Source organism: Rhea americana, unplaced genomic scaffold (genome assembly GCF_003343005.1).
Source record: "Rhea americana isolate MKP2758 unplaced genomic scaffold, rheAme1 scaffold_28, whole genome shotgun sequence".
Lineage (NCBI taxonomy): Eukaryota > Metazoa > Chordata > Aves > Rheiformes > Rheidae > Rhea > Rhea americana.
Window position 1 is genome coordinate 5,663,853 of NW_028186401.1, and position 16,246 is coordinate 5,680,098.

Genomic DNA, 16,246 nt, shown 5'->3' on the forward strand with positions numbered 1-16,246 from the left:
TAGAAAGGAAATGAAGATCTAACACAGGCTCAGTGTAGGAGGTCCCACTGGGGCAGTTCTGAGGGACCTTGTTGTGTGACATCCTCAGCAGCCCCTGTGCTGTATGAGCCCAAGGGACTGCCGCGCCACACCACAGCTCCCACGTTTCTCCTCGCCGTCTGCATGCTCTCAGCCCCAGCACTACTACCTCGCCCAGGGCCTGGCACCCCCACGCCTTGCATCACTACCACGCACCCAGCTTGCCCAAGGAGCGACCAGCCGCAGATACRGCTCCTCCAAACCCAGCGCTGCCCTAGATGCGCTGGAGAAGGAGTGGCCAGCTGTGCCCCAAGGCACTCAGCGCCCAAGCACCCCTCTGCCATGATGCACTCACCAGCAAATTTTCATGCAAATAACAAGAAACCCTCCTGTCCCTGGCACTTGACCGGGGCTGCAGGTCCTCAGAGCATCGCTGAAGCCACAGCACACCCTGCAGGCACTCACACCAAAGCACCAGCCCCACACGTCCACCGAGACCCCCGCGCCTGGGAGCGGCCGCCAGCCGGGAGCYGATCTCACGGCTGTATTTAGCGCTCTTCCCTCTGCATGCGCGGGCAGGCAAAGGCAGCGCAAGGCATCAGACGGAGCCTTCAGCACTCACACCTGCCTCCACGACCCGCTCGGGTCGCAGCCTTTGCCTGCAGTTCGTGGGAGCCCTTGCACGCAGAAGAGGGCAACTTTGGGCATCCAACAGCTGGATCACTGAGCTGCCCTTGACAGAGAGAGCAAGGCTCAGGGAGGTGAGACCCGCAGAAGAGGCTTGGGAGGCGAGAGGCAGGGAAGAAGAGATGAAAGGTGCAGAAATGCAATGAAGAAACCGCCACRAAGCTTTGTTGCTGCCGACACCCTGGCTACCACCTCAAAAATGCCAGGCATTGGGAAATCAGCCCCAGGGAGAAGGAGCCCYGTGCCCAGGGGAGCCCAGCAGGCAGAGGAGCCAGAGTGGCCAGCAGCATGCAGGAGAAAAGCAGCAGACCCCATGCGCATCCTCAGAGGTATCCGACGCTGCCACCAGAGCCAGGCAAGAGCCATGCAATATTGATGAGAGCACTGCAATTACCCACCGTGCTCTGCAGRAAGCCAGGATGTCTCTTCTGACAGCGTGGGGGCTGCCGGCAGGAGGAGGCAAGGCCTGGGGGCCACAGACCTGCCCCACAGCCACAGGCTGGCTCCGAGCCAGGAGATCAAGGCAAGCACAAGCACACCATCCCTGGGGCCAGCCTCAAGGCAGCCTCTTTCTTTTGCAGCCTCTTTCGGCTGGACAGGGTGCCCGCCTTGGGGTGGGAGAGGCTGCCTGTATGTCAGTCAGTTGAAGGTCCCTCAGAGTTTATCACCCTCAAGCTCCCCTCCTCTACCTTCTCTTTTCCAGCTGGGAAAACCAAGCAAACCGTGGGACAAGACCTGCCAACAGTAAACCAGCACATGCAGCCTTCCTGCAAGGCAGAGCCTGCAACACGCTCAGAAACCAATAGAGAGGTAGCAAAGGGGCAATGAAGCCCTTGGGGAGAGGCACATTTTGATGTGCAGCTTCTGGGGGAGCAGCACGGACTAAAAAGATTAAAAGCACCAGCTCTGCCCAGGCCCCAGGAAACAAGCTTTCAGAGCAGCCTCTGCCCAAGGCGTCCTGCCTCCCCAGTGAGGGAGGATGACGAGGGGCTCCCACACTAAGGCACCACRGAAGCAGGCAGAACAGGAGACTGGGCAAAGCAGCAGAATGGAGACAACCTTGGTAGCTCTCTGAAAGCCAGAAGGACAGAGGTAAAGCAACACTCATGGTCAGTTCTGGTAGAAGAACCATGCCATAGGTGCAGGCACAGGGAACCAGAAGGGAATATTCCCAGATTTTCAGGCTTGCATTAATGCCTGCACTAATTGCCCATTGCTTCCACCTGCAGAGCTCTAACTCCATGCCCCTGCACCCCACAGCCCTCTGGCTTGTCTGGATGCTGCTGCCAGGSGCACCCAGTAACCTGCCAGGGCAGCACAGCAGGCAGAGCATGTGGCCCAGAAGCCCACAGTGTCCTGTTCTGATGCTCATTCTCTCCACACATTTCCTGCCTTGTCAAAGCCCAACTTTCCCTCTGGAAACCACAGTCCCAGAGTGGCAGTTTGCAAACCACCAGGTGTTGCTGCCTCCAGCTCCCCCCTGCAGCAGGACTGAGCCCAGCTGCAGCAGAGCCTTTGAGCATTCTGCCCTGCAAAAGGCCCGCAGGGCTCCAGCACAGCGATATCGATGGCACCACTAATTCTATCACCATAAACATAGTTTATGGTGATGCAGCTGYTTGTCAGGGCCATGTCTCAACATCTCTAGATCACTCTGCACTGGGGTCCTAGAGTCCCTTTCCAGAGCATCAGTCTCTTGACCTACCTTCTCCCAGCACTAAAGGTGCTGGAGAGCCCCCTCAGAGCAAAGAACATGAAGCGAAGGCTTGCAAAGGGCTGTCTGCYGGGGCAGGCAGGATCCGCTGAGAAYAGCCTCCAGCAAGGAAATCTCCAGGCAGCCCAGAGAGAGCAGGTCAGCCAGCTTTGCTCACTGTCCTCCATGCTCCCAGGGCTAGGGGAGGCACAGGCAAGAGGATGTCCTGAGAAGAAGAAAGCTACTGTGTAACATAGGCCCCTCCATCTCAAACCCCAGAAAACCTTGGCTAGCTTCCCCAGGGGTTTTTGTACCCCTGCCCACCCTGGGACACACTGAATGCCTGCTCTCTGCCCCACAGCRCAAACATCGCATTGAAAGGGCCCACATTAGGCCAGCTGACTCCCACCTTGGGAGACAAATACTCAAAAGAGGGAGCAGCTTCGGCTCCCGACCACCTTCTCAGACTCAAAAAGCTGCTATGTCCGTGGCTCCTCATGCAAAAAACACACCTGGTCTGTATGAGACCATCATGGACCACCTTCACCAGGAAGCTAAACACCAGGATCTTCTGTGGAGCTGGGGAGGTAGTACTGAGGGAGTCCTCTCCTCTAGAGCCTCATTGCTTGAATCAGGAGTGATCCAGCAAGAGCCTACTACCAAAGGGCATCTGGCTGGGATGGGCAGACACCATTTCCCCAGCTCCTGGGGACTTCTTGTGTCTCAGTGCCACATGCCTCCATGCAGGTGAGGAGGCCAGAGGTTGCTGGAAAGCAGCAGCAATTTCTGAGCAGAGCTCCCTGTCCTTCCCCAGGTGATGCTAAAAAAAAACCTCAACACTCCTTCCCAGGAGGAAAGGTAGCTGCAAGGCAGGTGGGATCTCTCAGCCATCAAGGCACTGCAGTAAAGGCTGCTGAGTGCTGTCCATGATGCTTGTAAACAGCATCCAGCAAACTTTATAGAAGGAAATCTGCTGCTGAAGCCCTGTGTGGTGGTGCTGCATTCCCTGCCAGTGAAGCTGATTGCAGGAAAGCCAGTGTGGTAGGAGAAGGGGCTGAGTTCAGCCACTGAACTGCCTACAGTCACAGCAGGGACAGGCCTGGACCCTTCACACCTGTACAGGAGCAGCCTAACAGGGGTGATAATGTCACACAGCTTCTAGGTGACAGGTAGTGATGGTATGAGCTGGAGGAGGAGGCTCTGYAGGCTGGGGGGGCTGCTGCTGACAAGCCTGTGCACAGTTGCATTTGGAGGTGGTCCCTGGAGGCAACGTGGCTGCCACAAGCTCTGGGGAGCAGGGTGCTGGGGAAGCACGTCCAGAGCAAGGCAGCTTGTGGCCAGGCAGGATGCATGGGACCTGAGCCTTCAGACACACACGCATGCACGCACACACACACAGGGACAAAACATTTGCTGCCACTCACCATCAGGGAGGACCAGCTCCTCTGGGCTGCTGTCTTCCCCACRAGCAACACACTCCACTCCATGCTGAGAGGACAAGCCTGGCATCYTCCCCCTTGCAGCCCTCGTTGCCTAACGCTCTGCACATTTCATGAYGCATTGGGGAAATTTGCCTCAGGTGTGAAAACTAAACAGGTGAACCAGCAAGTTTCAGCCCCTTGTGGATTTTGTTTAAAAGGCTGCTGGGCAGCATGGAGTAATCTCAGCTGGACTCGTCTGCCACTCTTMTCTCAGCTGAAGTTGCCCTCCCTGTCAAGCACATGTGCCTCTCACAAGTATTTAAAAATAGAAGGAATAACAATCTTTTTTTTTCTCTTTTCTGCCTGGTTGAAGAAATAGCTTAATTAGTTAATAAGGGGGGTTAATTTGTTGCATAGCTGTGTGAAGAACTTACCGAGGGTGAGCTAAGGCAGTAAGTCAAAGAAATGAGCCTCAGAGGTAGCCTAAGGAGTGGAGGGGAGGATAGAGCTTTGTGTGCCACACGGGAAAGCACCCCGTGCCCTGCGGGGACCTGCCACCAACTTCAGGGAGAACTTCCAGTCTGGGCCTGAGGAGCTTTTCTCAGTGGTCAAATGGTTGTGTCCCCACAGGAAAGTTTTCAATGTTGGGACAAATCAAYGTTTTCTGTTTTGATGAGCAATTTCTTTCAGCTCTAGCTGGATGTAACAGCAGCAGGGTCTCAAGCAAGCTGCTTCTTTCGGTCCCAGCTGAAGGGCTGTCCAGCATCTCCCCTCGGGGAAGGAGGGGTATCATTATCCCGTGAAAACAGGGATGAGAGAGTGAGAGACAGTGCCYGTCTCCCGAGTGCACAGCACACGCGGTGTCGGTCGCCTTTTATCCTCCTGCGCAATTTAGAAGGGGAAAGCGCAGCCTCGTGCAGCACGCGGTCAGCCTCCGCCGTCAGCCTTGCTGTAYGTGTCGCAGCGTGCCCGAATCATTTTCGGCATTGGGATGTTGTGCTCCATGAGGTGAACGTTCACACTGAAATGCAGAGATGTCCACATGTATCAACATATGGCCTCACGTCTCCTTTGAGCGTCCTGTTGCTGGAGAAAAGAGCTTTGCCTACCGCCAGACCTTGCATTGCTGGGTGATRGTCCTTGGAAATCTTTAACTCTGCCCATGCCTCTAAGCAGCCAGCTGCTAACTTCCTAAAAAATGTGACAGAAGCATCACKCTTGCTTGGTTGCAAACACCCAGCCAAAAACACCCAGCACTTACTTGTATAGGCACCTCTCTTTTACCCTTCTCTGTACCAAGATGTTGGGCTCCCAGTATCTCTCCCCAGTACTGAGGAAAGTGAGAGAGGTGTCTAGAAGGAAATTTTTTGTTCCTATGGGCTCAAACCAGATGGTAACTAGGTCGCCAATTCCTCAATATACATTTCATAGTCTTTCTCTCCAAGTGCACTGGAATTGTACCCCCAGGGAGGCTCCTTATCATCTCCCATTCGTCTTTCCCATGCTGCAGCTGCAAGACCTGCTCCTTTGATGTCCAGCCTTTTCAGCAAAACTAGTCAGCCAGCTACCATCTGGRGCCTATATTGTCTCAGCAGGCCTTTACCTGTTCCAAAGTAGCCTGTTAATTAGCATTTATCCATAAAAACATTTAAAATGGTGTGAAATGTGTATTTACTCAGGATCACCTCCACGGCACAGAAAAAGCTTCAGTGCTTCCGATCTCCATGCCATTGGTGAAGGGGACAAGGTCCCCAGAGATGAGGGGGAGACTGGGGCTGGACTGGCAGTTGGACCAGGGCACATGGKTGGACTCACTGTTTTGGGTCCACCAAGAGCTGAATGGGAGAAGCCAGAGGAGAGCCAAAGGATCTCCCCTGCCAGGARCAAGCCAGGAAAAGCCATGGCAAATTTGTCTTTCCTTTCCCACATCCCAGCACAGCCAGCTTTCTGCATCCGTTTGGGTGTCCTTATAGGTAGTTCCCTGCTTGACGTCTCATCAGAGCTGGGGRAGGGAGACACCCTTTCAAGAAAAGACAAAAGGGCTCTTTCTTCATCACCATTAACCTCAGGCAGCTCTCGAGAAAAATTCTGGGCAATTAGTGGAGCATGAGAAGATTTATAATTGAAATTTAGTTTGTAGCACTACAGGCGGCTCCCTCGAAAGACATTTTTCACAGACAAAAAAAAAAGTGGAGGAAAGAATAGAGAGAGACAGAGGAGGAGAGAGAACTAGTTAGAGTTTTAAAATCTCTCCGAAAACTCCATTTAGCTTAACATTGTATGATAGCTTTCATAATTCAGAACAAAGTGCAAAGCTCTTTAATGAGGCCATTAATGACCCTTTAATTTACTCCACCAGGGCTGAATTCATAAAACATTTATGTTCCATTTACATAGGATTTTCCTGAGACTCTTTGGGGCAAGGCACCATCACAGAGCAGGTGGGATGAAACAGAAGACTTTGCTCTTCTGTTCTCTCTGCTTTTCTCTCTTCTTCACTCTCTCACTAAAACTCTGTGTGTGTCTTTTAATTCTGGTAGAGAAGCTGCAGGGACCCTGAAGGGAGAAGAGCCATTTTTGACCCTTTTGCACAGTAAATAGATGCAGTGCACTGACTTGTATTTTTGTTTTAGGAACAATGAAATGCTTTCTAAGATCTAGCTGGGATACCCAAAGCAAGCCTCAAAAAAGAAAAAAAAAAGGAAAAAAAGGGAAAAAAAAGGAAAAAGAAAAAAGAAAAAAAAAATTACCATCCAGTTCCACTTCATTACTTGCCTGCCCTCTGGGACAGCTGTCTATTGCAAAATCAAATTTGCTTCTGGTATAGCTTTGTTGATCTCAGAGCATGTGGGGGGAATGTGTCCCACCAGATTTCCAGGCTGCTCCCCACCATTTTGGGTGGCGATACAGGATAGGAGAAGGGAACAGGGGAGGCTTGAAGGATGCAGGTACATGAGTGGGCACCCACGGCTGCTTTTCCAAATACTGGGGAGGGAGGGATGAACTAAGAGCTGCTGCCAGCCTCAGCAGGGGTGTTTGCACGGCTGCTGCTTGAGGTAGTAGCTGAGGTGGTCTCTTAGCATCTCCGTATTTCTTGTTCTGGCAGATCTGAGCTCAAGGAGAGCTGTCAAGATGCACATGGGGCAGTTTCCTTCAGTGAGAACATGGCTAGTTTACTGCTCTCATTCAGACCTCAYTGAAGATCATACATGAGTTTCAGGTGATGGTTCAATTTGGTTGTCTCTTGATCCAAACTGAGCTATTTATCTCTAACTAGATTTTCTTCTGTTACAGATTTCAAGCAGGGAGAGCTATATAGAACTGTGTCGTTGCTTTTTTGCTGAATTTTTTTTTAAACACTCTTCCTAGTTTGCTATAAAGACCTCACTTTCATTTCTTCAGAAAAATGTCAGTTTCTAGGCATCTTGAGATAAAAGGAGCCATTAATCATCACAACTGCTTGTTTTTTTTTTTGACCTAGGGATGGTTTCTTACGCCAGCAGTCACAGTATTCTTGGCAAATCAGACTTCTGTAGGTACTGTACTTCGAAAAACAAAAATTAGGACCTGCATTCGCCTGAGAACTGTTTTTAGAGGGAATTCTTTTACACTAACCAGGGTAAAGCTACCTGCATCTCTTCCCTTCAGTAAAACGATTATCTGGACAACTTTGTTCTTCTTGGGGCTCTGCCCACAGAAGGACATTCAGGCATTTTCTTGGACTATTGTATCCAGACAGCAAATGCATATCACAGCAGTGCATCATCCKGAGGGTTAAGCATGTATGAGGCCAACCTGATCCCAAGCAGCTCACAGTCTTTTGCTGGGAGCTGGCAGCTTGTGTGGTGCTACCAAAGAGTGAAGAGACACATATCCAGCTCCCAAGGACCTCACACCAAGGCAGACGGGAAAACCTAACCTTCCAGGCCATGCCTKGGAGAGCCGTATCCTAACAGGGCAGGTACTCTGGTATTAGATGATATCCGGGCTGTCTAGTGGGTCTTGAAGGCTTAAGGAAAAGGTGGAGGAAAAGGAGGAAAAGGAGAGGAGATCCTGAGGAGGGGAGTAAGAAGAGGATCCTGCTGGATGTGTCAGAGGAGGGACTGCTGGGGTGAAAGGGTGGCACTAGAAGCCAGAGGGTTGAATAGGACCTCAGAGGAGGGATTTGAAGAGACAGACCTGCCCAAGGGTCACACTAGGAAGTCTCAGACCACTCAGGGTTTGGCCCCAATCAGTCATTCCCYTGCTGATAGAAAAACCCTACAGGAGGTGGGCCTGTGGCCCAGCATCTCAGGCTCAGAAGAACCAGCATCTCTGGGAAACCTTGGCTGCATATCCCTGACCTACTGCCTCCCTGCATTTGTCTTCTACCAGAGTCTGTCACTGCTGGAGCTTTCAGACAACTCCTCCTTCTTTCTCACTCCCCGAAACCCTGATTAGAGCTGCTTGCCCACCTCATGCTGCCCGTTCAGCAGATGGTCCCACTTTGCATGTCAATATTTCTGAACCCCACCATCAGCACTGCAGTCTTCTCTCTCCCAGGCCACCAGCCCCAGGGAGCTTCCTCAGCACAGGAGAACACTGATCTCAGCCTGCAAAGCACAGACAATCAGTCATCCAAAACCCACCACAGAGAACAGCAGCGAAGATGCTCTCAAACTATTGGCAGAGGAAAAAATTAAGGGCCATTGAAGAGCATGTCAAGAGTCAAAATTTTTAGTATCTCTAAATGACAGTAATAGGAACAGTCCATGCTTGAAGGTCTATGAAGGCGGTTCTCCCAGCAGGACATGTCTCATAATGAGTGGGGMCAGAGTCTCTCAGGGAGTTTTATTTTCTGTATCACTTGCACCATTCCCCCAAATTCAGGTTTTGTTGTCATTCTCATTTACTTTTTCACCCTTGATTTTGCTGACGCAGGTTAGAAACCTGATGGACCATCAAGGTACTGACACCACTTGCGTCTGTATGGTTCATGAGTCATCCTCCTCACTTCACAGTTAAAAGGACTGCTGATGCTGATGCCCTCAGAAAGGACRTATCAGCAGGAACATCAATACTTTCGAAGCCATGTCAGTGCTCATCAGTAATGGGCTGTGTACACGAGTTAGTTATTGTAGGGTCTCTCGAATGCRCCAGGTTCTATATGCGCTGGGTTTCTTATTGTAGGGTCATCTTTTTCTTCAGGGAAAGGGCACCAGAAAGGGAGATTGCTTGACCTACCTGGATTATTTGTGCAGAGCTGCATTGCAATACAGGATCAACTTTGTCAGAACACTTCGATCTCAAAAGCCTATCATGAAAAGAAATTTTAAAAATGGATTGGAAAAAATAGAGATAAACGCTATAATGGGGAGAAAAATAGGACAGCATTTTCCAAATATTCTAAGTGATTTGGGAATCTTGTATTCAAAAGTGATTTAGGCACTGAAAGTGTCAGACCCCTGACAGGAGAAAAAGGGTAACCATTCCCAAAGTGTTCAAGTCTGAAGTGCCCAGTACCAGTAACCCAGCTGCAACTGCACAAGATTAGTGAATGGATAAGGAGGGAGCCCATGATGGGAAACTGAGGCAAAATTGAAAGGGCCTGCTCAAGAAATTAGAGCATCAGACAGTATTCTCTTACAGACATTTGGTATGGCACATCAAGACACATGCACTCAGACTTGCTAGGGTAAGGCTATTCATTTTCCATCTTCACTGATTATTTTAGGATCATTTCAAATTTCTAGGGACACTGGAGTCACGTGCAGACTAAAGCAAAGAGAATTCTGTTCAGCACAGGAAAGGGAACGTGCAGCTGTTAGTCAATCCCAAATTCAGAATGAAGCTGGTTGTCCTAGCAAGGCTGGTCACAGAGAAAGACAAACTTTGAGCTGGAAATCTAATCTAATTGTAGGTGTTATAACTATGTCTTAGCTATTTGGCCAGAAAAAGTGTATCACGTGATCCTTTAGTGATCTGTGGACTGAGCTCCTCTGAGCAGTCCAAGATCTTTTCTCACTCCACCGCCACAGCCCATTGCACATATACCTGAGGATCTGTATATGACCATTTTCTTTCTGCTGCTCTTAAAACTCCAGGAGAGGCCACAGGTGAAACATTTAAAGCCTGTTCCCTCAACAGGTGATCAAAATCCTCCTGGACATGGGGCTAACGCTCAGAGTGTCTGCATTACTGGTAGTGTTGATCTTATCTGATAAGCAGGGTGGTTTGACAGCCAATCATGAGCTAAAAAAAGACAGGACCAGCAGGCCTGTGGAAAAGTCCCTGCACRACTGTTTTCCTTAGTACAGCCATTGAATCTTATAATCAAGACTATCTGATATACTGATGCCACGCTAGTAATGATATAACTCGATATCAACCTAATGGCACAATGGATTTACAAAGGGAGCAGTATACACAGAAACATGCATTCATTCTTGCTAATCCCTCATAAGCCTGTAATCCTGATTCTTTTTTTCCAAATAATAAGTGCAGATCTATTAAGACTCTATCACTAGCTGCATGTGAAATTCTCTTTTTTCCCTGCTTAGGATCTGCTGTGTATCCTACAYGTAGTAGGGGCATGGCAGAGACACAGCAATCCTGCTGTGCGGGGAATGCCATCCCTTGGCAGTGCTTGTCCCCTTATGGTGATGRCTGTGATCATGCACGCTTGTAAACCCCGCTCCGTAGTTTGCCCCTTAGCCATAGCACAGAGAGCACGCCGAAGCTGCTGCAGCCTTTCTGCAAGGCCTGCCRGGAACAGCTCTGACGAAGAGGCCTGCTGGACAGGTTGAGGGTACGGATCATGGGTTTGTGGGACGGCCTCGCGCCATGATTTCTGTGCCCTGAAGACAGTTGTGACAGGTATCCTTCACCTGCGTCTTCTCTGCTGAGCAGGGAGGTTGGCACCTGCCTCGCAGTGAAACATGAAGCTGCATTTAATCACAGTCATGCAAGTAAGCAAGGGGACGCCCGTTGGCATTCAGCAGCCTCCTCAAGCCAGCCCTGGCAGTGTTTCTCTCACCCTTCCTGCAGGCAGTATCTCAGCACTGCCAAATCCCCACCTCCACCAAACCCACAGCCACAGACAGGGATTTCCAGGGAGTCTTGATAGCAAATAGCATTTCATAAAGCATTCCTAAGCCATTGCATGCATACAACCTGGAAATAACCTTTCCAGGAGTGACAAAGTAATAGTCACTAATTACACAATTAATTTATTCTTTGGTACTAATAAAAATAAAAAAGAATTTGAGTTACAAAGGAAAGAAAACAGTTTAAAGATTTGTTTAATTAAAACTACAATGTACTGAAAAATCAAGTAATTTTAATGATACAGACAATGCTGTGATTGTATAATTAGTAATTAGTTACCTACAGAAATGACACTTTCGTTTCTTTAGAACTATTAATTTTTTTCCTCTTAATTTTTTTTCTTTCTTCCTCTTGAATGTAACTGTCTTCATAGCACACAAATCATGATAGTAAATTGCTGCATGGTGCAATAGCTACTGAACTGACTGTACGTGTGATTCCTTGCCTTCCCCATCAAGGAACRGCCACAGTGCCACTGACCTTGCTCCCCAGCCTCCATCAGCCTTGCTGTCCCCGTAATATCCATCTTATGCACTAAAAGCAGAGTGCATATAGGCAGCAGTGCAAATTGCGACTCCAGCCACAAAGCGCTGCCGGGACAGAGCCGACAGGCAGCAGAGGCTATGGCCTTCTGAAGAGGGAGTCAAGGAACAGTTAGCCCAGTGCTATATATCATGCTTATATGTCTTGATGTTAACCAATGTTATATATATATATTTTATATATATAAAGTATTCATATATTCGTAGCTATAAAGGCCTTTTCTCTATTTGAACTAGATTGTACAGCCATGACCTACTGTCCCAGAAGGCTCTTTATTCACGTTAAACGGGTACTGAGATTATAASGTTCCTTGGTAGTGGGTGCAGAAGCGTTCCAGAGGAGACAGAAGATGATGAATGATCTTATCTGAAGCTCAGCAAAGAGGACAAAGAAACTTTCACTGAAAACAAGAGAACCGAGGGGCTCTGCAGTATGCCAGGCTTCACATCCGACAAACAAGCTAGGGAGAGCAATACTCGGGAGAGCAGGGAGGAGGGAACTGCCGCTCCTCTCAGCATGTTCTGGAGCCAGGGCAGGGGAAGCAGCGGCTGGACCACCAGGAAAGTCCCGGGGACAGTCAGGGTTACCCAGTGCCCAGGCTTGGGGAGGCCGATGGCCAAGCTTGGACAGAATCGTGGGAGGGAAAAAGGGGCCAGCTAAGACCTTCGCTACTGTGGGTCTGTGGCCAGGGCTGACCACAGCATGGCTGTTATTCCTCACAAGTGAYGCCATAGCCTCGTGAGCCACCAGGACAGCACAGTTCCCACTGTGACCCTGCAAGACCAATCCACTGTCTGTCCTCCTGGACTTGCAGCATGACCCAGTTCCCAGCCCAGTGCCAGATCTCCCTCTGCCACAGGGGCAGCTTTACAGGCAAGATGAGATCCCAGACAGGGTCTGGAGATRAGTCCAGCCCTGCTCCACTGAGGTCAGCAGCAGTGTTTGCACCTTCATCACCCACCTGCTTTCAAATGGGGAGGGAGCTACAGGCTGCAGACATCTCTTCATCACATCTCAAGGCAGTACCCTCAGARGCAAGGGACTAAAGTCAGCATCTCTCAGTAAGGCGCTGCTCCTGACTCTGGAAAGGAGTCCTCCCTCAGGAATAACCCAGGTGCACATGCAGCAGTGAGCAGCCTCACTTATCCAAGGAGCTGGCAGCCCCCAAATGCCTCATCCTCTTCCTCACACCCAGGGCCGGAGCTCTGCAAGGTTCAACAAGGATGAACAAGAGAAAGGAAGGTGATTTACCGCATGAGATTGCACAGTGTGCAGCTCTGCTTGGCTAGTTAAATGCTCCCATCACTTCACTCACCACTTGCTGGCCTTGGTCAGCGTTGGCAACATGCCTACCAGGCAGCACACATGGGGGAGAGCCCACTCAGCAGCAGAAGCCATCTTCGGGGGGCAGGCAACTCATTTCTAGAAGAAAAGCTCAAGGGGTGTTATGGGGCCTCATCCCCTCCCCAGGAAGGTGACAACTGTACCTGTGGCATGCRGGGACACCAGCACCCAGTCCACACACACACCAACACACTCACACATCCCAAGTCTGGAAGCTCCGACCTTTCAGGTGGTCTCTGACCACTCACACTCCTGTCTGTTCCTCCATCTACAAAACAGGGAGACTGTCCCCTGGGAGAGAAACAAGTGTCTTGGACTTCTCTGAAGGAGGGAAGAGGCCTTGTACTTTATACAGGCATTGATCTGTTCCTTCTGTGCTTTTTCCACTGGGGACTTGCTGCCTCTGGATCTCATCTGCCTCCCTTTTGGAGGGAACAAATTAAAGGGTTTGTACACTGATGCCTTTCTCACATCCAGCTTGCCATGCCCTATACTTTTTCCCTAGTACCCTCTAAGTACCCCCCTACTGGCCCCTGACAGTGTCAAATGCTGGGCAAGATAGACCCTTTGCTGGATATGAAATAAGAACTGTATTTCATGGAATCAAAGAAGAACATCTGGTACCTTCCATTTTTCCTTTCTTCGCTCATTCTCTGCCCCAGAGGAGGAAGATGGTGACATCCTTGAGATCATTCTCCCACAGATGCTGTCAACATCATACAGACAGCTGGGTTGAGTGTTAGAAGAACAGCYGAAAAAGCTATTCAGCTCTGCCACTTCACCTCTAGCCCAGGAAGTCATGACCCAGATCTTCCAAAACCAAGTCAGTTCCCTCCAGATGGGGTTTTGGTGGAGGAAATAGAAGCACAGGGCTGGGGTGAGGCTGGTGCAAAATTCTAGGACAGAAGTCTCCCCTATTGTAGGGCCAGGGAGCTGGAAATTGAAAGATTTCCCCATCAGCGCCATCACCCATGAGTGCAGCACCTGCAGTTATGAAGCAKGTCATAGTCCTTGGCTCACAGTCACAAGCACAGTCAACAGGCTGTGAAAATATGGGYGGAGTTAATCTCCACTGGTAAGGCTCTGCTGTGAGAAGGCATTAGAGGATGCCAGCTCTGAGCCAGGTAAGTGATCAGAGCAACAAATCCCACGCAAGAGATTCATCAGTAAGGGACTGGCAAATGCAGCATAGCTCCAGGGCATGCTGGCAGCTCCAAGGCCAGAAGATGCTCGGCCTCAAATCCAAATCCTGGGTTTAAGGTCAACAGTAGCTCGGGGCTGAATAAGAACTAGGATCTCCATTAGTAAGTAAACACACAGTCCAGCTCAGAGCACAGGCTAGTTTGCAACACTGGATGATAAAAGACCTTACCTCTTTCCTGCAGAGCGAAACAGCTCCAAAATAATGGAAGTGCCATGAACRGAGGCGAGAAAGGCTCGGAGCAGAGCTGTACTTCCCAATTAGTATTCATAGGGAAACACAACCTCTTTGCAAAACCTCTGCATCAGCGTCCTGCAAGGAGCCCCTGACCCCTTGGTCCTCTCTTCCCAGCCAGGAGATCACTACAAATCACGTTAGCGAGGAGGGAACTGGTTGCGGAGATTAGCCAGTTCCTTGCTCAGATATTAACCTTTCTGTGAGGTCTGGAAGTATCTCTGGTTGCTGGCTTTGAGTCCCATGGTCACAGAGGCACAGGCAGTGAGATGTTCCAGTCCACTTATTCATCCCCAACCCATGCTGGGAAGAGCCACCAGCCATCCCCTGTCCTGGCCATGCCAGCTCTTCTCCCTTAGAACATCTTGCTTTCCCCCGTGGGCCTTCTCAGGGCACCAGGCTGTCCCCCCTTCACTGTGACATGGAGACAATTCATCTTGGAAAGGAATAGGTGGAGAGGAAAAATCCAGATCCCTTTTCCCTCCCATAGCCACCAAGGAGTCAGGAAGAAAGGGAAGAAGCACCAGCTGGACCCCTCAGGGAAAAATTCTGCCATTTCCTCAGAGAATTGTGGCTTCTAGGCCTTGATTACCTCTGAGCTGCCTTGGGAAGAAATCAGGACAGGGCTGGCCTGGGTGCTGGTGGCCAGGGCATGCGGTGGTGGCCAGGGATGCTGGTGTCTCTCTGTTGGCTCTGGCACTCCAGCAGGGTGGAAGCGGCAGCAAGCTGGCTGCTGGCTGTTACGCTGGTGCCAGATGGTGGATGAGATTAAAAGAATTTGATTTTCAAATAATCCATAAACCTGGCTGAGCTAATGTCGTTTCATATGCATTATMTTGTAATCCCAGGGAAGAGAACATTTCAGAGCAAAGAGCCTTATTCTTCCTCCCTGCAAGRACTCTAACAAGCTATAGATAATCCCCTTTTTGTTGGAAGGTGCTTACAGGGGACCTACAACAGCCCTGTGCTTGGATGGGGGGGTGCAGCGTGGTTCTGCGCCTGTGCCTGGGAAGGGAGACAACCACGCATCCTGCAACTGCAGCCTGTGGTCTGTCTTGCCCTAAGCTTCACATGGGTGGGAGTAGCAGGTATCAAGGCCCAAGGACACCTGTCTGGACAGAGTCTGTCTGCTGGTAAGGACACAGCTGTGGGGATGCACAGAACGGACACTGAGGGCTGCTGGGGCTCCCCAAGGTGGTGTCCAACTAGTGTGCAGAAGCTCCCGAGTCCAGCCACAGAAGCACGGGACAAAGTCATGCTCCTGAGCAACTGGGGTGGCTGTCCTCTCCCTTAGGGAGGGGCAGTGTGGGCTGGCTAGGAGGAGACTTGGCTCTGCTTGCTAGTGGTGGGGACAAACTTCGAGGACAGAGCTGAGGCCAAACCTCTCCTGGCAATACAAATCTCGGCACCCCAAGTTTCTCACTGACAACCCTTCAGGAGCAGAACACACCTCTTRGAGGGTGCAGTGCCCTCAGTGCTATCCCCACTGAGACCCTGTAGCCATCTCCAACATGGGATCCTGAATGGGAACTTGAACTCAGACCCCTAGGAGCTAAYCATCCCACTTGCCTGATTCCTAATGCCAACCTCGGTCTGCCTAGCAGCATTTTCTGTTCTCTCCATACTATCTCCAGAGCTGTCTCAGTTGTGTGGGAAGGGAAGGGGATCCCTACCTGGGCTAGAAAGGAGAATTTTCTGCTCTCACTCGCTCACATTGCATGGGAGCCCATGCTGCCTTACTCAGCGTCGGGGGAGATGCATTCCCTTTTGCAGGTAAAACTGCTCTTGACTCCCGAAAGCCCAACCCAGGTGAATCAAGTGCACACTGCRCTGTGCTGGGGACAGGACCAGGCCCCCACTGGTGACTGACCCCTAAAGCCAGGCCCCTGGCAACCACACTCCCTCCTGCAAGGGGAAGAATAGCACATGGCTGAAAACTGCCACTGAACACAAGCAGAAAAATCCCACACTGCCTTCTCCAAAACGAACGTCTCACAACAAGGCCACAGGAAATCAACG